This window comes from Tupaia chinensis, unplaced genomic scaffold, assembly GCF_000334495.1.
Source record: "Tupaia chinensis unplaced genomic scaffold, TupChi_1.0 Scaffold000170_1, whole genome shotgun sequence".
In the NCBI taxonomy this organism is placed as follows: domain Eukaryota; kingdom Metazoa; phylum Chordata; class Mammalia; order Scandentia; family Tupaiidae; genus Tupaia; species Tupaia belangeri.
This window is the reverse complement of record NW_006159645.1, coordinates 2,419,253-2,440,625: the sequence shown is the minus strand read 5'-3', so window position 1 is coordinate 2,440,625 and position 21,373 is coordinate 2,419,253. Positions and strand designations below refer to the sequence as shown.

Below are 21,373 nucleotides of genomic sequence, written 5' to 3'. Positions count from 1 at the left end.
ACCAAAAGCTCTTCACATCTATTGGGCTTTCTAACTTCAAAGCAGAACTCCATCCGAGGCAGTCTGTGTAGCTTGTGAGTCTCACAGCCTCCTGATCGGGTTCGCAGATACAGCAGAGAAGCTCTGGTCTTCAAAGAGCAACTCTCTACCACTGTATTGACATCAGAGATACGTATACGTGTAGCCACCAAGGGTTTTCCTTCCAAGCATCTTCCCTCACCTCTTCATTCCCACTGCAACACCTGCAGGTCGTGAACATTCATTCAGACTGTTGGTTCCTGGCAAGATTTCCTTTTACTAAATTATCCAAAGGTCAATTCATATGCCTCCATTATCCTAAAATGTAGTCCAATAATATGGGGTTGCCAGAAGAGTCATGATGCATTTTTACTTAGAAAAACATAGGAAAAAATATGTCATGACTTTTCCAACAACTCAATATTATGGCTTACTCAAAAAAGTTGTCATGAGTTCTCAGTGACTCCAGCTGCAAGATCAAATCTTTGTCCCAGTGCAAGGTCTTCTCCATGTGCCTCTCCAAATCCACTCTCCACTCTTGCTGTACACCTCTAGGATTAAGCACTGGGGTCTCTTGCTTTCTGACTTTCAGCTAGACTTAACCAAAGGAAAGCACCAGGGCTTTGATCAAAGTGTGGGAGAAAAGAGAGAGCTACCTTATCCTTTCCTGCCAGAATGCGATTTTGAAAGTGGCTGCATTTCTCTACATAAGGTCACAGTTCCTGCCAGGCATCCTCCTACAGCTACAACTCTTTCTAGGTTCTGATAACAATTCTATCCTCTTGCCTGTTCAGGCCTAAAGGTGACAGTCATTTTCCTCGTTAAACTTCAATTTTATCTCATTCTTAAGTGTGCCATCTGTTTCTTTCCAGGACTTTGACTAGTACAGAATAGTTCTAGAAAACAAACTCTCAAAATGAGCTTCCATAATTGAGTTGCCCATATATTTCATGAAAGCATGAACAAACTCCTTGCCAGAGAAAAATAGACACTGGTAATTCACGGCATGTGTTACTATCATGAGCGCCCAAATGGTTAGCATCCCCTAACTATTCCACTAAAAAGACCTGGACCCAGCTTTGCCAAGAGAGTTAGAAGTGCATTTGTAAGAGAAGCTCTAGCACCCTGGAAAGTCCCTGAGGTAGTGATGCTATGCAGGAGGTATTGGTAGAAGCTGGCATTGAGGATATTTTTTTTTTTATTTCAGTGGAAATAATGGGATTTCAGGGTAGTAGAAACCAGATGGTAATGCTTAATCATCATATGTGATTATTCTAAAAGCTGGGAAGGGATCAGAGAAATAAGTAAAACAGGTTACCTCCATGTGGAAGGGACAACTATATATTTTACAAGGGCTCTTCCTACTTTCTTGCTTTCTGTCATTATACAAGAGGATCTTGATTGCCTTAATATCTTGCAGAATATCACACTGGTCCAGATCATCACTGACATCAAGCTAAGTAAGTCTGGAAAACAGGGAGTGGCAAGAACTCTGTATGTCAGTACTCTGGAGCTTTAGTGTGGGACAGACAAATGTCTTACCTTTACCCACTTTGCACAAAGAACCATTAGCTTCAGTAGGCCTCTTTGAATTCTAGAAACAACATGAGTGTGATGCCCTGGCCCATGTTCTGGGTCACTGGTGAGACTGTCAGGTTTTATTTGAAAATACTGCAGCAGAGCTTGACTGCCATTCAAACTGCTTAGCCACTTGGACCGTGTGATGAGTTGTATCCAACTGCACTGGAAATGTCTGTGGCAAATAGAGATGGTGAACGGAGTCTGGCTAACTCCAGTAGGAGGAACACAGAACAATTCCCTTGAGTTTGGAGTATAGCCAGACCAACTTTGGCAACAATAACTATCCATTAGAAAGACTGATATAGATTTGCTACTGAGTCTAGTAGGGACTGAGACACCTGACCACAGAACACCAAGTGGCTGCCTGTCACAAATCCACTCTTATTTCATTGACCAAATCAGAAATTTAGAAGTGTACAGAAGCATTCCACTGCCAAATGGAAAAGATACATGCGAGACTCAACCTGAGCAAGCCTGGAAGGCACAAGTGAGGAGCACAGACAGGTGGCTCACACTCTAGTGGTACCGGCTCCTTTTACTGAATTACCTCCTCCCCAGGTCAAACCTATCACAGCTTTGAGAGTTGCCTATCACTTGCTAACAGAGGAAGAGCAAGCATGGGCTGGTCTATTGACATGTTTTCCAGTATATCAAAGTCAGTCGGAAGTGAAAGCATTACTTCCTATTTGGGGTATCCCTGAAAGGCAGTGAAGGAGAGAGATTCTCCCAGGGAGCCAAGCTGTGGACAATACATAGTTGTCCACTTTACAAACAAGGAGAGATATCCTTACATATAAATCTACACCAATTCACAATCAATGGCCAAAGTGTTAGCCAGTGGGTCAGGTATTTGTGAAAAACAGGATTGGAAAATGGTGATAAGGAAGTCTGAAGGACAGGCAGGTGGGTAACTACCAGGAATGGGCACAGAGCAAGAAGCTATCTGTAGCCCACATGGATTTTTACCACTAAGAAAGAGGATCTCACTATCCTGGTGGACAAGGTGGCATGCCTGGCAGAGGTCAGTCAGTTTCTTTCTTTAGACACCCCAATATTGTTCAATGGTCCCACATACAAGATGGCTATGCAGCAGAAATGGAGGTTACGTGTGGGCACCAAAGGTAGACCTTCCTTCACCAACACTGCTTTGACTTGCTACATCATGGAGTACCCAGAGGGCCATCAGCACAGGCCACCTCTGAGCTTAAATGATGGCATGGCATCTTCCTAGGCAGCAAAATGACTCAAGAATTGTTCACAAGTTGGGACCAGCAGTTAGAATAATGGCTATGTCACTGGACTCCCATGTTGTCGACTGCAGTTCGCATCCCAGACCCGGTGACTTAAACTCACGCTGGGCACATGTGCGTGCATGCTCAAGATCCCAAGAAGAGAATGGAGGAGAAGAGGTTGTGGCATGGCCATACCCCCTGGGGGGTGATTTCTCGCTTTCTATCTCTCTGCCTTTCTGGCGAGCGCACACGCCCTATAGCAAAAACCTCTCCAAAAAAAAAAATAAAGAAAGAATTGTTCACAAAGCTAAACAGATCCACTTTACAGAACTGTTTTCTATTTTGGAATTAGGTCTTTCTAAGTTTTGGTATGAAAACATGTTTTATTTGATTACTTAATAATGGGAGGCAGTAGTATGGTTTCTTTCTTTTATTATTTGTTACTCAGTCTTTACAATTTGAAAAATAAAATGTGGTTACCCTCTGTTGGTCTCTGTAAATTTTACTACTTTGTGAAATCCAAAGATCTAGAAACCATGTATTGGACATATTAGTTAAGAACACTGTAGTCTCTGGGAGAAGATAGTCCAATTCCAACTCTCCTAAGCTCTGGAGTAAATTTGTTTAACCTTTCTGGACCACAGAGGTTAAATGAAAAATTACATAGGAAGTATTTAATTAATTCAATACTTGGTATAAAGGTACAATGAACTTATGTCATAAGTTCATTATATTTAAAATTTTTGTTTTTTAATTGCCAGATAAAATTATATACATTTATCATGTATAGCATGATGTTTTGAAACAGGTACATTGTGGAAAGGCTAAATTCAGCTAATTAACATGCATTCCTTCACATATCATTTTATCATTATTATTATTATTACTATTATAACTATTGCCACATTAGTCCAAAGCATTATAGAAAGAGGTCACTGAACATTTTCTGCTCACTTTGAGTGGGTATCTCAGATTGCCATGTCCCCTACTTCAGGACGCAGTGTGATCTCCCACGTTAGGCACTGATCTAAGAATCAAGAAACTTGGATACAAATCTGAACTCTAACTACCCACAAGGCTTTGCGTCACTTTTTATCTGCAAAATGAGAAGATGGAAGATGGTCTTTCAGGTCCTTTAGAGCAATGACCTTGTTTGGCTAAAGGAACCATCTTCGCCATGGTCCTAAACTCAGTACCTCATCATTAGACAAGGAGAATGTGCATGGGAGTAGCATGACTCAAAGATATTTACTTTCTCACCATTTTTTTAGGTAAAATTTACATAACATAAAATAAACCATTTGAAAGGATACAATTCAGTGACATTTAGTACATTCACAATGTTGTGCAACCGAGTTCCAAAACATTTGCATCGCCCCCAAAGAAAACGCAATAACCATTAGTCAGTCAGTTTCCATTTCGTCCCTTCCTCCCGCCCTTGGCAACCACCATCTGCTTTCTGACTTTATGGATTTACCTATTCTGGATACTTCATATAAATGGAATCATAGAAAACATAACCTTTTGTAATTGGCTTTTTTCATTTAGCATGTTTTTAAGGTTCATCAATGTTATAGCATGTATTAGTACCTCATTCCTTTATATGATTATGTGATATCCCACTACATGTACATAGCCCAATCTGCTCATGTAGTCATCTGGTAAGGAATGTTTTGGTTGTTAAAAACATTTTTTTTAAAAAAGATTATTTATTTCTTTCATGATGAGAGACAGAGAGAATGGGAGACATACACACCCAACAACTTTTTGTGCCATAATCCATCCTCAGTCTCATCTAGCCCTGGTCACTGGCAGACATACATGCACACCTCCTGCATGATCATAGAGGTCCCCGTACATGAATCAGGACTCCCCCCATATCAGTGCAGTTACACGACTACTGTGCCACCTCCTGGCCCCTGTAGCCACTCCCTTCTTTTAAAAAAAATTATATTTATTCATCTTAAAGTGTGTATACATGAGAGAGAGGAATCACCCCTGCCAGTGGGGCTGGGCACCCCACAGTCCTCTACATCTCCAACTCATCAAGATCCCATGCATGAGCACATCCAGTGCACAGCCAGCAGGACTGGGACTTGAAGCCCAGCTGACCACGAGGGATCTGGCTTCCTCTGCACGGCACTCAACTGCTGCAGCTCCACTGCCACTTTTAATCACCCATTATCACTAATGGTTCCTGTACAGCTATTTGTGGGTTTTGTTTCTCTTATTTTTAAATAAAAGACCTCTGAGACCTTTCAGTGATCAGTTAACAGTCAAGGGTCCATATTCTATCAGGACCTTATTTTTATTTATTTATTTGTTTGTTTGTTTGTTTATTTATTTATTTTAGAGAGGTTTCTGCTATAGGGTGTGTGAACTTGCCAGAAAGCAATAAATCACCCCCTGGGAGGATAGCCAGGCCTCCCCTTCTCCTCTGTTCTCCTCTTAGGATTATGGGTGGGTATGCACACACACGCGTCCAGCATGAATTTAAAGCCATTGGGTCCGGGACTCAAACTGCAGTGAACTATGTGGGAGTCCAGCAACGTAACCATTACGTCATCTGCTGGTCCCCCATCAGGGCCTTATTTCTAAAGACAATATTTGGTAAAACAGCATCCTACATGACCCAAATACACTGACCTTATAACCGGCAAGTGATGGTACAGTCGCTAACAAAAACCAGGAATGCTTGCACTAGAGAAGTTAAGTAACACTTTTTTTTTTTTTTTTGAGTCTTTGCTGTAGGGCACATGCACTTGCCAGAGAGACAGAGAGACAGAAAGTGAGAAATCATCACGCAGGGGGGATGGTCACGCCGCAATCCCTTCTCCTCCATTCTCCTCTCGGAATCCTGGGCACGCATGCACATGCGCCCGGCATGAGTTTAAGCCACCAGGTCCAGGACTCAAACTGCGGTCAACTACGTGGGGGTCCAGAGACATAGCCATTACACCAACTGCTGGTCCCAGAGAAGTTATATAACACTTAAACAATGTCTGAGATAGTGATGAAAGGAAGTTGAATGATTCTGTTATTTATTAAAAGAAATGAAGCAATATATTGAAAAATCAAAATACTTGTTTTTACCTATTGATGGAATGCTGACATTTACCTACACAAGCCTAGTGATGTTTCCGGCTTTGCTATATCAGCCTTACAATACCAGCCTTACAGAGGTTTTTGTCTGTTTATTTATTTGCTTGTTTTTGAGAGAGAGAGAGAGCTTTTTTGCTGTAGGGTGCATGCACTCACCAGAGACAGAGAAAGTGAAAAATCACTCACAAGGGAGGATGGCTATGCCACAATTCCTTCTCCTCCATTCTCTTGTGATTTTGGGCACACATGCACACACACCTGGCATGAGTTTCAACCTTCGGAGTCCAGTACTAGAAATATAGTGTCAAGTAGGAGTCCATTGCCTTAACCACTACGCCACCTGCTGGCCACACCTTAGGGCTTTCCAACAGAAGCTAAGAACCCTTGTTCTGAAGACCTTAGATATACACTCTTAAATGATGTATGAGATAATAATAGAAATAAGATGAAAGAGAAAGAATCTTTTAATTATTAAAAGAAACTAAATACACTAAATGCATTGTAAATATCCTGACTTCATAATCTGCAAGTGACAATGTACACACACACACACACACACACACACACAAAGAAATATGTTCCCAAGAAGGAGAAAAAGAATGGCTCAGTGAACACTTTGGAGGGCAGATGATGTGGTCTGTCATATTAAGAGAGAACTCTGATCAAGTCAATAAGGTGGCAGAAGTGGTCCCTCTTCATGGCACTACCCTGCTCCCAAGAGTGAGCCATTATGAAAGGTGCCAAAGGGCCTTCTACTGTCTTGTCTTCTGACTAGTCACTCAGTCATACCAATAGCATGAAGACCTCTGTCCTAGCTGGATAACCAAGCCCCAAAGAGAGTGTGATTCCACGTCATAACTATGCAGCCCACTGAGCTGACCGATTTGGAAGTAAAGAAAGCCCATGACCCCTTAGTAGGGTATTCAAATGTAAGGATGTTGTTATCACTTGCGTTGTGATACTTTCTTCCTCTTGCTTAGATTCTGCTGCTGCACATGATGAATCCTGTCCCTGACACTGCCTCACCCCAAAAGTTGTGTCTACACCCCACTGAGGGAAGTGGAGATCTGGCAATGATCCAGTTCATTTGATCAACATAGCTGGCGGAACCAGATAATTTAAGCTCCAAATTTCCCCATTAATCAAAATAGTCTGATGACGGATACATCTGCTTTTACTTTGGGTTGTGTAGACACAGTCTAATTGTGCATTTCCTAAAAACAGAATTGTATCATCTGTAACATTCATAGAGCTCTTCCTGCCCACATTTCTTTCCCAGCCTGTTGACTGAACAGATAACTCAGTAATTAAAATTCATAATCAACACATGTTGAGTATTTTTCCTCTTTCTTCTGTTTTTACAATCTTTTCCCCTAACTTCTGGGTGATTTGCCAACTGTTCCACTTCTTCGGAGTAAATACTAGAGGCTATCTTTGCACAAGGCCAGTACACTGGCATCTTGCTATATATATTTGTTATTATATATTTTATTTATTATATATTTTATTTATACATTATTCATTATAAAGAATGAGTGCATGAGAGAGAGAGGAAGAAAGAGACAGGGTCTCATCATGCTGCAATTCCCCTTCCCGAGTCCTCCAGCCTGTCAGGATCTTGGGCACAGGCACAGGTGCCCAGGGTGTTTTCAGGCCAACCTGAGGAACCGAACCTGCAGTTGGACATATGGCTTCCAGCACTGCCGCACAGCTTGCTGCGGATTGCACCACAAGCCTGGGCTACACAGAGATCTTTCTTTTCTTTCCCACCCCCCCCACCCCCAAACTCCCTGCCCTTTTTTTTTTCTTTTTTTTTTTTTCAGGTTTTAGTCAAAGGGAGTATGTGCTTACCAGAGGGAGACAAAGAGAGAAAAAGTGAGAAATCATGCCTCCAAAGGGGTAGCCATGCCACAATCCCTTCTCCTCCCTTCTCCTCTCAGGATTTTGGGCACGCATTCATGTGCACCTGGCATGATTTTCAAGCTGCTGGGTCTACCGTTCAAACCGGAGCCCAGTGCTTTAACCACCACACCACATGGGAGCCCAGTGCTTTAACCACCACAGCACCTACTGACCCCCATAGGCATCTTTCTTGATCTTGTCCCCTTTTCTCCAGCCTCAATCTCAACCCTCATCATCTCTGGAGGCAAGAACTATACAAGCCTTGACAATTCTGGCTGTACCTCAAAGGCCAGTTGGAGAATAATACAGCTGGGTTTACAGCTATGATCTCCCACCTTGGAAGGTCTGTGAGTCCTAGACAAACTGCCATTAGGCTTAGGCTGCCAGAAGAGACCCTGCCCACAGAGACCCTCTGTTGAGTACATGGGAGGATAGATGGGTGGGCTGGTAGGTAGCTAAGGTTACAGATAACAGGACAGTAAAAGTGTTCTTTGTAAAATGTTCACCTGGCAACATGAAACAGACACATTCTGAAAAGGAAGGCCAAGTGCTTGACCTTAACCTACGAGGGTCATGCTCAGCTTTAGAGAGTGCCAAAGATCACGTGGCTTCTAAAGCAAACCTGAACCAAGATCATCACCAATGTTCTTAACTGGCGATGGATCCCTGGGTCGGTTCTTTTGGAGACCTTGCATACCTCCCTTCAGTCTGCTGCAAACTTCTTTTCTTCTGAGTACTTGGAAAAGCCTTTCCTGGATGTAAATCCCCTTCCTTCTCCTCCCCTTTCTTCCTATTACACTGTCTTACCAACACAGCCACGACCAAAGTCTACAGTGACTGAGCTATCCAGCCCCTTTCGATGCCCTGCAGCCTTGCTTGAGGCCAAAGGGACTTCGGGGGTTGGAGAGGCTGCTGGTTCTTTAAAATTTAAAGCATCAAGATTCAAAAGCTGTTGCATAACCCAATTAGAGAGCCACTTTTAACTGGCTTGTGCATTTCTTCCAGACTCACCTTCATCAGAGCACAGAAATGAAGATGCTCCTCACAGTTCCAGAAATCTGTGAAGCTGAGATGGTATTTTTAACGCAATCATTTTAAACAATGTCTGTGCTGAACCACTTTAGCTTTTGCTGTTGGTGCAGGTGAGGAGTTGCCTAACAGCTGAGCTCCGGATTCGACATGTGTGGCCCAGGATGGGCCTGGGATTTTTCAAAGGGTAACGTTTTTACACGTGGAAAAACTCTCAAGGGTTTTCAGTCGTCCTGGCTCGGTATAGTTCCTTCATGTGTATTTCATAGACAAACAAGAGGAATCTAACAAGGGAAATTCTATCACCTTATCTGTTTCATCCTTCTTCCCATCTGGAAAACACACACAGGCACCTGAGAAATTCACTTTCTTCTTGAACTCCAAAAAACTTTAGTGATTGTATGTGGAATTTTTTCCTTAGAGTGCTCAGAAGACCTCTGTGAGTTTCTCAATCCTTGGGGAATGTGAGGCCACTTGACCCTGTGGCCTCCTTACTGCAATCAGAACCTGACCGAGAAGCAGTACAATTTCCTGAAGTTGCAAGATAAATAGGAGCTGACTTCCAAGCATGTGGAAAGCCAGGTGTCAGGGTCGCGTGGGCTGCATGGAAGCGCATGTACAGTGCCCTGTGGCCACACTGCAGGACAGCCTGTGATTGGTCAGGACAACACAGCCTCAAGCAGGACCACCTGGTGAAGTTGGTTGCTTTCCACCCACAGCAGCCTGAGGAGTTCTATCATCCCAGTGTCCACAGAGGCCTGCACAGCCCCTCATAAGCTTTGCAAAGCTAGGTCCCTCAAACTGGATGGCTCTATAAACAGGAAAACTGAGGGGCAGATGGTAGCACAGCAGTAACACAACTTGAATGTCTTGGATTCGTGTCCCCAGACCTCCCTGAGCGTACCATATGCATGCCCCTAATCCAGGCTAGCCGAGACTGGGAGTGAATTGCAGCCTGAAGACGCCAATGGGGTGTCTATATCCCTCTATCTTTCTCCCTTTCATAGGAAAAAGTAAATAAATAAACTTAAAAATAGAAAACTTTGGTCCTCCAAAAGAACTCAAAAGACCTCAGTTCTCATAAATCTTGAAACCAGCGAAGATTGACTCTGATGCTCAGAGACAAAATCCTGTCACAGAACGATCATCTCTCTCATCTATTCTCCTGCACACCCATTTATCTTTCCAGAAGTCATTTGTTTTCCCATAAGTGCCCTTTCTCTTTCTCTCATTGCCATATTCAAATGGCATATAACCCCAACTTTTAATCATCTCCTTAAGACCATTTTCTTTTCCTGAACTCCCATACTTAAATGATTAAATCTGCCTCTTCTCTCACTAATCTGTCTCTTGTCAATTTAATTCATAGGTCTCCAGTCACTGAACCTAGAAAGATAAAGGAAGTGTTTCCTCTTTACAATAGGGTGGGAGGATGGGAGATGCTAGGTGTCTTCTTCTTACCCTCCAGACCCTCTCTACCCTCTACCCTCTGCTCCGCTTTAGGAGACTTGCCCTTGGGGATGCTTCAATGGGCTCCCTTTTCCTCTGGTTTCCAGCTGGGTTTAATCAATGGGAAGGATTGGCAAGAGCTCAGAGAAAAACGAATGAAGTCTTTGTATTTATTCTTCAGTTTCCCTCACCCCTGTGAGGTAACCATGGGCTGTGCTCCTTAATGGGAAGTCTCAGCTCCTGCAAGGGAGTCCTCTTTACACAGCTTCTCTGGTCCAGGTTCTGGTCATTGCGCCTCTGATCCCTTCTGGCCTAGGGGTGGTAGAGTTGTAAATAGCTCCCAGGTACAACAGTACCTCTTGAAATATTCCCATACTCTGGGGCCAGCAGGTGGCATGGTAGTTAAAGTGTTGGCCTGCCACATGGCCAACCAATGTTCAAGTCTCAGACCTGGCAGCATGAAAATTCCAGGCAAGTGTGCATGTGTGCCCAAAATACGGAGAGGGAAATAGAGCAAAGGGGATTACAGCATGGCCACCCCCCCCCCCCCCGTCCCTTTCACTGTCTCTCTCCTACAAGCATACATGCTCCATGGCAAAAACAATAGGGGAAAAAAAAAAGGAAAGAAATATTCCCATATTCTCCTCCTCCTTTGTAAATAGTCCCATATAAAACTCCTTTGAATGGGCCAATCTGCCTTCAAATGGCTCTATGTTGCCAGAACCCTCACTGGGAAGAGAGAACAACAGGGACCTTGATGCAGTCTCATTACCTTTGCATATGACCCCCATTTCCAAGGAATCATTGCCTCCTACTTGCTCCGAGCTCTCCCTTCTAATTTGGCTGCCAGATCTCAGCTGACTTGCTTGTCTTCCTTGTGGCCTGAAAGCTTAATGCTGTTCTTGCCACTTAGCCCATTGAGCTTGTGTTTGTTACCAAGAGGAGATAATAACGAGGTAGCACCACCAACATTCCAGCACTCTCAAGTAAAGAACAAGCTCATCTCCTCATGTACCTCTTTCCAGAGAAAGGTGATAGTCTTTCCAGGGCTGGGTGAAAAGGCAGCTGAGAAGTAATATCCACTGTGGACTAAAAGGGTGCAAAAATGACTTTACCTCTAGGCCCAGGACAAAGCCTCACCTCCTTAGCTGTCTCCCTTCAGGAAGTAAGTCCCCACGCATTGGAGAGCTTGTTTGGAGGTTCCAGCAGGGGAGCGCAGCTACTCATATACCCTTGACGGAAGGGCAGTCCTCCTCTATCTGGGATGGTCATCATCTTGGACCAAGCGTGCAGCTTTGGGAGGGATAAACTGAACTCGCCCACACATGGAGCAGTAAGAGAGGAAGGAGACACCTCTGTAGCCAGCCAGATCAACTAAATCAACCCTGGAGATCAATGGGATGACAGATACCACAGCCAGATCGCCCTCACATCCGTCCCCACCCATTTGAACACTCCCTTTAGAGGTCAGAAAAAAGGCTTTATCTTCTCTCTCTCTCTCTCTCTCTCTCTCTCTCTCTCTCTCTCTCTCTCTCGGCTATAGGGCGCATGTGCTCAACCGAAAGACAGAGAGACAGAGAGACAGAAAGCGAGAAATCACCCCCCAGGGGGGATGGCCAAGCCACAATCCATTCTCCTCTCAGGATCTTGGGCACACATGCACACGCGCCCGGCCTGAGTTTAAGCTGCCGGGTCCGGGACTCAAACTGCGGTCGACTACATGGGAGTCCAGCAACATAGCCATTACCCTAACTGCTGGTCCCTTTATCTTCTCTTTTTGAAGGGAATTCTCAATTCTAATATCCTATATCACTAAAGTCCTCTCTGCTTCCTCTTCTCAACTGATTCCTCAGGAAGTGAGACTGCTGGAGCCTCACCTAGCAAACCACATGTTGGACCCAGTTCAGGAAGAGAACCACTTGTCTTGACTTGCCAGCTATTATAAGCAAAATAAGGGACACTCATTTTGGAGTCTTTATTTTAATAAGGAGTCCTGCCAGACTGTGTGCCGAGATGTGGGTCACCTGACCTCCCGCCTTGCTTTCCCTATCTGATAAAGCATACCTCATAACCATTTCACTCACACTGTTTCCCTCTTGCCTACATTTTCTCATCTGTACTCATCCCATCAGTATCTGGTCTCAATATATCCTTTCAGGTAGAATGGATACTTCTGGTCAACTAATTGGTCTTATGATCAGTCAGGTCATCAAGAATTTTGCAGGCCAAAAAAGAGTCTTGGCTCACCTTATAGATGGTGGGGTCCTGGTGGTGGGGGGAGGGCTGATGAGTTAAAAATGAGTAGAATAAAAGGTCATACAGGCCTCTGTGGTGGAAGAATGGAAGAGAATTTAGAACTGCATGGAAGTTATTCAATTCAGGCTACTTCCATGCAATTCTAAATTCTCTTCTGTTCTTCCACCAATTCTGTTCCCCAGCTCAACTCAGACTACTTTAATTTTCTTCCAGTCTTCTAACACACTGGAAGAAGAAAAGAGAGACATATTCTTAATGGTGAAAGCCTATGTCCTGACACTGTCTGCTATGCTCAGTCCTTCTCTAACACTACTTCTTGGCATTCCAGAAACAGGAGCAGATGCTAGAGCTTAGCAAGTAGAAGAAGCTTCCTTGGATGTGACCTTCTGCAACGTCAGAGGGTTGTGAACAAGTCTGAGCCCCCTGAGGAACAGCATGTGGTGTGGAACAAGCTGTTGACAGTTCTCAAGGGAAACAAGGGTCACAGTCCCAGCTGCTGCTGTGGCTACCGCTAGAGCCTGTCTGACCCTGTGCACCAGGAGCAAAAGGAAAGGGAGGGGAGAGAGGATAGCAAAAGGAAAGGAAGCAAAAAGAGAAGCATATTCTTAAGGGTAAAAGTCTATGTCTTGACAATGCCCCCTGTGTTCACACCCTCTCTAACACTACTCCCTTGGCACTGAGAAATAGGAGCAGATGCTGGAGCTTAGCAAGTAGAAGGAGGACACTGAGGGATTAGGGCTGGAAGGAGGGATTCTGGGTGGTGGCTGCTCTGCTGGCATACCCTGCTGTCCTGCCAGACTGTGTGCCGAGATGTGGGCAGGAGCTGCTAGAGAGGGTCACGAATCCCCCAGGTGAGCAGATGAGCCAAGGGTCTTTGTGTCCTGACATCAAGAGACATATCCCCCACTTAAACATTTCCCCAGTCAAGGATCCAAATAGTAATTACAAAAGAAAATATAAGAGTTGAGAAGCACATGCCATGGTAGTCCAACAAGAAATCACTACTCACCAAGAAATGTAAATTAAGACAGGATAAAATTTTTCACCTATCAACCTACCCAACGCCTAATAGATGATAACAACTATTACTAGGAGAGGTTTAAGTAAATATAATCTGTTATAAATTTGCTGGTGGTTGCATAAAACAAAATAGTCCTGGTGGTACTTTTTAGTAAGTATCAAAACCCTGAATAGTTTTCAGGGTCCCTTGGTCGCCATCAACCTCAGTAGAATTTGTTCCAAATAACCGATTAAGATTAAACCAATAAATGACCAATAAAGACCAACTAGATTTTTTGGGACACTTATCTTAATCCTCCATATTAGACAACTGAAAATGGTATCTATTCTCTTTAATAAACAGTTTAGAGCCAGGAGTTGGCATGGTGGTTAAGGCACTGTACTCTCACATGGTCAGCCTCAGTTTGGTTCCAGGACCTGGCAGCATGAAAATCACACTGGGCACTTGTGTGTGCATGTCCAAAATCCCAGGAGCAGAAAAAGGAGAAGATATAATGGGATGGCCATCTCATTGTGGGATAATTTCTCACTTTCTCTCTCACTGTCTCTCTCTGTCCCTCTATGGTGAGTGCATGTGCCCTATGGCAAAAACCTTAAAAAAAAAAAAAGTTTCACATTATGTCACCAGCTGAATAAGAAGAGAGTCGATTTAAAACAGCACATGATATATCACCTTAGCAGCCTTTTTATAAAGAGAAGTCCCAAATTTATTCATCTTCTACTCTAGGCCTCAATCTTGGACTTTGTTTTAAATTGTCCTTTCCCAGAAACTCATCACATTCAATTTTTTTATTGCAAAGCCTGATATGATGCATATGACAAATAATTTAGTATGGATTTAATGCATGCTGTATCAGTCAGTACAAAGTAAGATGCAGTAACAAAAATCCCCTAAACTTCTGTGGCTTCTGGTTATAAACCACTGGGTTTTATTTCTTACTAATGCTATATGTCTCACATGGATCAACGGGAAGATGTGCTTTATGTCTTTACACTTAGGGACTCAACCTGCTGGAGGCTTAGTATCTGTTACATTACTGGTTGTCAAGGCAGTGGAAGGGAACCTGGTGGGATATTGCACCAGCAATTAACTTCTACAGCCGGGAATAGATCCCAAGCACTTCCACTAGTCACACATCTTTGATTAAAACAAGGCACGTTTCCATACAAATAATTTCAAAAGTGTAGAGAAGTTGTCCTATTATGTTGGGAAGGAAGAAAGCAGAAACTCAAGTAAATCACCTTCATATTTAATACACTGATCAGGGCCAGGAAGTTTACCTTCCAGTTATCAGACTTATGTATCAGACTGCATAATTCATTCCTGAAATTTTTTGAGTATATTGTGGGGCAAGAGGAAACAAGATGAATCCCATTAACTGGCAACTCATTCAGTGATTAGGTATTGGGTATTTCTGCTCAGGATTATGCTAAGCGGTTGGGAAAATACAAAAATTATAATCAAGATGTTTCCAATTGCTTACATTCTAGTTGAAGGGCTTATACTTGGCTTTTAAAAATTATATACAAAATCTAGGGACCAGCAGTTAGCGTAATGGCTATGTCACTGGTCTCCCATGTAGTCGACCGCAGTTCATGTCCCGGACCCAGTGGCTTAAAACTCACGCCGGGCGTGTGTATGTGTGTGCCCAGGATCCCAAGAGGAGAATGGAGGAGAAGGGATTGCGGCGTGGCCATCCCCCCTGGGGGGTGATTTCTTGCTTTCCGTCTCTCTGACTCTCTCTGTCCGTCTGGCGAGTGCATGCGCCCTATAGCAAAAACCTCTCAAAAAAAATTATATATAAAATCTAGAGGATCCATAATATTGCATGATGACAATATAAGACGATGGATTCATAGCCTGCTTTAGGGTTCGGAATCACTCAAGGAGCTGATATAATGCATATTACAAATAATTTAATATGGATTTAATGCATGTTTAAGTTCCAGCCCAGAAATGTTGAGTCAGAAAGTATTTGGTGAGGGAACCAGCAGTTAGCATAATGGCTATGTTGCTGGACTCTCACGTAGTCAACTGCGGTTCGCGTCCCGGACCCGGTGGCTTAAAACTCACGCTGGGCGCAAAAACCTCTCCAAAAAAAAAAAAGCAAGTATTTGGTGAGATGGTCAAGCATGTGAATTTTGACCAAACTCCATGGTTAGTTCTGAGTCCACTCCAGGTTAAGGACACTTGAAATATGGGAATCCAACATCCATGCTCTTAAAAGGCAAAAGAATGTTACAGATAATAAACACATGTAGGATTTAAGGGAGAAAGAGAACGCTATAGCCCAATAGTTTAAGGGAAGGCTTCAAGGAGGAAGGGAGCCCTGGGTTCTTCAAGGCCAGGACTTGGAGTTAAGCATACACATGTATAATTTATTTTGGAGGGATAAAGAATATTCCAATCTAGTGAGAAGTGAAGTTACAATGATGGTTGGAATCCAAGTTTTCTGAAAAGCCAATATTCAGTTTAGACCAATATCCAAAATCTATAGAAATCCTTTGAATCTGACATAGTTCCTCAGCACTTTGGACAGTGACAGGCACATGGTAAATGCTTCATTATTTGTTGCACTAATTAAATTATTAATTAGTCAATTCTGAATTGAATAACTGAGGATCCAACTTCAAAACTCAAAAAAGGTAATTAATCATTGTTTATGAATAATTTATATCCAGCTACTTCTTTTGTTCTACTTCTTCCAGAGATGAAAACAAGAAGTTATATGGCCCTTTAATTCTTTTTAATAAAATATACGCTCCTCCTTCTTCCATAAAGAATTCCCAAAGCTTACTGAAGTTAGCTTTTACTTGCGATCAACTAAAAGACATGTCACAAAGAGACTAGTGAGCAAAATGTTAAAATCATAATGTTGGAATCCAGTCCTTGCTTTGTCACTTACTAGCTGTGTGACCTTGGATACATTCCTTAACCTCTCTGGAAAGTTAGGATAATATCAAATTTATAAGAATAACTAAAGATTAAGTAATAGCAAGACCACACACCAATTTAGAAAAATCTGGTACAATGGCATGGTTAAGGACAGGACATGGTAACAATGACTTGGAACTGCCCCTGTGACAGATGATGTTACAGTGATCCACATTCAACTGAAGCAGCAAAATGATCCACGTGATATAACTCTGAATATCCAACCACACAGAGGCAAATGACTACAACTTCAGTTGATACTGGATTTTAGATGTTACTAATATATACAACTGCATTAAAAATCCCAGACATTTCACTCTATGTTTAAATTACTTTGTTGATAGACAGAAAAAACTCTCTGCATTTAGTTTTTGCAAATCACAGATGATCTAGCCAACAAACTTTCTTTGCATTGGCCTGACCTGTATTTACAAGGTTTTCTGTTGGCCATTCTACCTCTTTCTCTTCCCAGTCCTGTGCCACCAGCTTAAGCAAACACATGCATCTGCTCACAAGAAACACACTCAGGTCTTTGTCTCTTCCAGGCAAAGAAACAAAACAAACAAGTAAACAAAAAAGGTCGATATGATAAAAATTGAGCCAACCGCAGTTTTTGGCTAAAGGACACCAAACAGGCTAAACTAATTTTAAAAAATCAAAACAGACTTGATGAGATGAATGCACAATTTATTGGATGCTAATCCAATTGAGAGGATTCCTAGCTGGCCACATAAAAGTGATAAAAGCAGTTAGCATTTTTAAGGGTATACTATGTGCCAGGCATTATGCTAAATGTTTTATATGGATTATCCTGTGCTATAGACACAATAACCCAATAATATAGTGCTCTTTTATCCACATTACTTGATGAGGTGGTAGCAACATTGAAAGATGAAGCAATTTGCCTATGGAAACAGCAAATCACTTAAACTCAAGTTATGATACACTGACCTCATTTGTTTTGCATGGCTATTACATCTGAATCACAAGAATGTCATGGGTATTATTTGTCTTGATTATATTGTTATTATTATTACTATTATTAAGAAAGAGAAAAGCAAGGGAAGAAGAGGTAGAGAAAAAGACAGGTAATTTTGGCAAGTTTTCTCCATCTCCTGTCCCAGCCTCCCAGTTATCTGGTATTACAGGTAAGCCCAACCTGTTTTTAGGTTGGTCTGAAACTCAAACCTAGGTCTTCCATGTGGCCCCAGTTTCATGCTATGGTACTCTACCACTGGTACCATTGTAGCATCTTGATTTTAACATGGCTTTCAACAAAACTGAAATCCTTGTGGTCAAAATCTGAGTATTTAATCGAGATATTAGCAAAGTGAAGTAAATGTATGGTACATTGATCAACCATGATCAAGTCAATGTTGACTGTCATCATCATTTTAATTAAATTTTATAAAGAATGGTGCCTAGTTAGGTCATATATACTTTGGCAAAATCAAAATAGCACTGATCTGGGAATTGAAATGTAGAATATTCTAACATATTTACATATACGATTTACATCTTACAGATAGTATTATGGTTAATTATGAATAAGAAATTCAAGATTTGCAGACTCTCAGTAGGCCATTTTTCTATTCCACAAGGACTTGTTCAGTGCTCATGAAATACCAAACCCTGGGTGAAGCAGTAGAAATATAGAGTTAAGAGACACTCTCTAACCTCAGGGAATCATAGTCTGCCCAAAGAAATTAATACTATGAAAAATTATTGTATTGTTGAGATATGAAACAGAACCCAGCTTTAGATTCAAACAATCAGCCAATCAAGAACAGGGTGGGGAGTGATACAGTTCAATGTCTGTTGATATGAAAAGGACTTTGGAGGTGATTTTGCTATGTAATTAATGATTCAACAGAAAATACTTATAATCAGTGACACTTATGTATTCCTAAAATGTATAACGTCAGAGAGGTATTTAGAAAACAGCTGATGATAAACTGGCACTGGGAGAAAATCTAACTCGATCACAGTACTGGGTTTGATTCTTAGCACCGAAATCTAAGAGGCGATGAGAGACATCTAAACTCTGGGAAAGATCTAGAAAGTAATGGTGAGTGGAATAACGATGAGCCTACAAATCATGCCCCATTAGGGATGACTAGAGAACAATACAAGAGAAGAATTCAAGGAGCCCTGGTCACCTTTTTCAAATATTTCAAAACCTGCCGGATGCAAGGAGAATTAGACTCAGCCCGTCCACCTTTCTCCAAAGGCCAGACTATGTACTAATGAAAAGAAAGTGTACATGGCAAGATCTTCAAATACCACAAATATAGCAAAGCCCATATGAAGAAGACAGAAAAGCCCAAAGGTTGGCAGTTGGGTGGGTTTTCTTAATGCTTCTTTTGCATGGGCTGTCTGTATATAAAAAAAAAAAAAAGTTACCCAAGGTAATTGCAATGGTACCCATGGCAGACTTCCTTGAGCATCTTGTCCAGCAATTTGCATCAAAGGGAAGTGTTTTCATAAGCATCCCCTGCACAAGAAGCCAAGCACGGGATGGGATTCCTGTCCTATAAGAAGCTATGACTGGATGATGTGAGTGTGAACAACATGCCTCTAACCAAGCCACAGAGCAAGCAATAAAAGAGCTCAAGTCTCAGGGAAGGTCCTATTCCTTTAGAATTTAAACTCAAGGATGCTACTAAATCCTGGAGAGTCTTCCTTGGAAATGTCACGCTGGTCCTTGTCACTTCAATCCTGATTCTATCACCAGATTCTCATGTGATATTCCTTTTTTGTATCAAGATGGAGGAGAGAAGGGCCTCATAAAACGTATTTAAAGAAAATCACTAGGACCAGCAGTTAGCGTAGTGGCTATGTCGCTGGACTCCCATGTAGTCAACTGAGGTTCGCATCCTGGACCCGGTGGCTTAAAACTCATGCCAGACGCATGTGTGTGCGTGCCCAAGATCCCGAGAGGAGAATGGAGGAGAAGGGATTGCAGCATGGCCATCCCCCCTGGGGGGAGATTTCTCGCTTTCTGTCTCTCTGTCTCTCTCTGTCTACCTGGCAAGCGCACGTGCCCTATAGCAAGAAACCTCTCCCAAAAAGAAGAAGAAGAAGAAGAAGAAAGAAAATCACTTTGGCAGTCATGCAGTGAACAAACTGGAAGGAGGACAAGATCCCCAAGATAAAAAGTTCAAAGACTTCCCCTCGCCCTTTCTGTCCTCTTCGTTTCTGGCTGGTGGTTGTGCCGGTCAGCACCCTCTCCCCATGCTCCCTGCCATGCCTAGAAAACTGAGGATATCAAATACTCTCTGCTAACAGCCCAGCAAAAGGACATCAAATCTTTCAAGATGAAGAAAAATAAGGATAACATGAAGTTTAAAGTTCTGCACAGCAGATACCTTTACACCTTGGTCTTCACAAACAAAGAGAAGGCAGAGGAACTGAAGCAGTCCCTGCCCCAGCTTGGTGATGAAGGAGCTAAAATGAACCAGACAGTTTGAACTCCATTAAACAATTTTTAAATTTTGATTCTTAGCACCGAAATCTAAGAGGCGATGAGAGACATCTAAACTCTGGGAAAGATCTAGAAAGTAATGGTGAGTGGAATAACGATGAGCCTACAAATCATGCCCCATTAGGGATGACTAGAGAACAATACAAGAGAAGAATTCAAGGAGCCCTGGTCACCTTTTTCAAATATTTCAAAACCTGCCGGATGCAAGGAGAATTAGACTCAGCCCGTCCACCTTTCTCCAAAGGCCAGACTATGTACTAATGAAAAGAAAGTGTACATGGCAAGATCTTCAAATACCACAAATATAGCAAAGCCCATATGAAGAAGACAGAAAAGCCCAAAGGTTGGCAGTTGGGTGGGTTTTCTTAATGCTTCTTTTGCATGGGCTGTCTGTATATAAAAAAAAAAAAAAGTTACCCAAGGTAATTGCAATGGTACCCATGGCAGACTTCCTTGAGCATCTTGTCCAGCAATTTGCATCAAAGGGAAGTGTTTTCATAAGCATCCCCTGCACAAGAAGCCAAGCACGGGATGGGATTCCTGTCCTATAAGAAGCTATGACTGGATGATGTGAGTGTGAACAACATGCCTCTAACCAAGCCACAGAGCAAGCAATAAAAGAGCTCAAGTCTCAGGGAAGGTCCTATTGCTTTAGAAGGTAAAATCAAGGAGGATTACTAAATCCTGGAGAGTCTTCCTTGGAAATGTCACGCTGGTCCTTGTCACTTCAATCCTGATTCTATCACCAGATTCTCATGTGATATTCCTTTTTTGTATCAAGATGGAGGAGAGAAGGGCCTCATAAAACGTATTTAAAGAAAATCACTAGGACCAGCAGTTAGCGTAGTGGCTATGTCGCTGGACTCCCATGTAGTCAACTGAGGTTCGCATCCTGGACCCGGTGGCTTAAAACTCATGCCAGACGCATGTGTGTGCGTGCCCAAGATCCCGAGAGGAGAATGGAGGAGAAGGGATTGCAGCATGGCCATCCCCCCTGGGGGGAGATTTCTCGCTTTCTGTCTCTCTGTCTCTCTCTGTCTACCTGGCAAGCGCACGTGCCCTATAGCAAGAAACCTCTCCCAAAAAGAAGAAGAAGAAGAAGAAGAAGAAAGAAAATCACTTTGGCAGTCATGCAGTGAACAAACTGGAAGGAGGACAAGATCCCCAAGATAAAAAGTTCAAAGACTTCCCCTCGCCCTTTCTGTCCTCTTCGTTTCTGGCTGGTGGTTGTGCCGGTCAGCACCCTCTCCCCATGCTCCCTGCCATGCCTAGAAAACTGAGGATATCAAATACTCTCTGCTAACAGCCCAGCAAAAGGACATCAAATCTTTCAAGATGAAGAAAAATAAGGATAACATGAAGTTT

General features: G+C 42.5%; 1 long non-coding RNA gene across 2 annotated transcripts in view; it reads right to left on the bottom strand.

The window, feature by feature from the left end:
• Positions 1-12,639, bottom strand: part of LOC102470100 (uncharacterized) — a 31,173-nt gene extending 18,534 nt beyond the window's left edge. The window contains exons 1-2 of one of the 2 annotated variants that reach the window (XR_334212.1): positions 12,561-12,639; positions 8,847-8,901 (exon numbers count right to left, since the gene is read on the bottom strand). This is a non-coding gene — a long non-coding RNA (uncharacterized LOC102470100). The remainder of the gene's footprint in view (positions 1-8,846; positions 8,902-12,560) is intronic. The other variant, XR_334213.1, reaches the window with a different exon arrangement.
• Between the last annotated feature and the right edge of the window lie 8,734 nt (positions 12,640-21,373).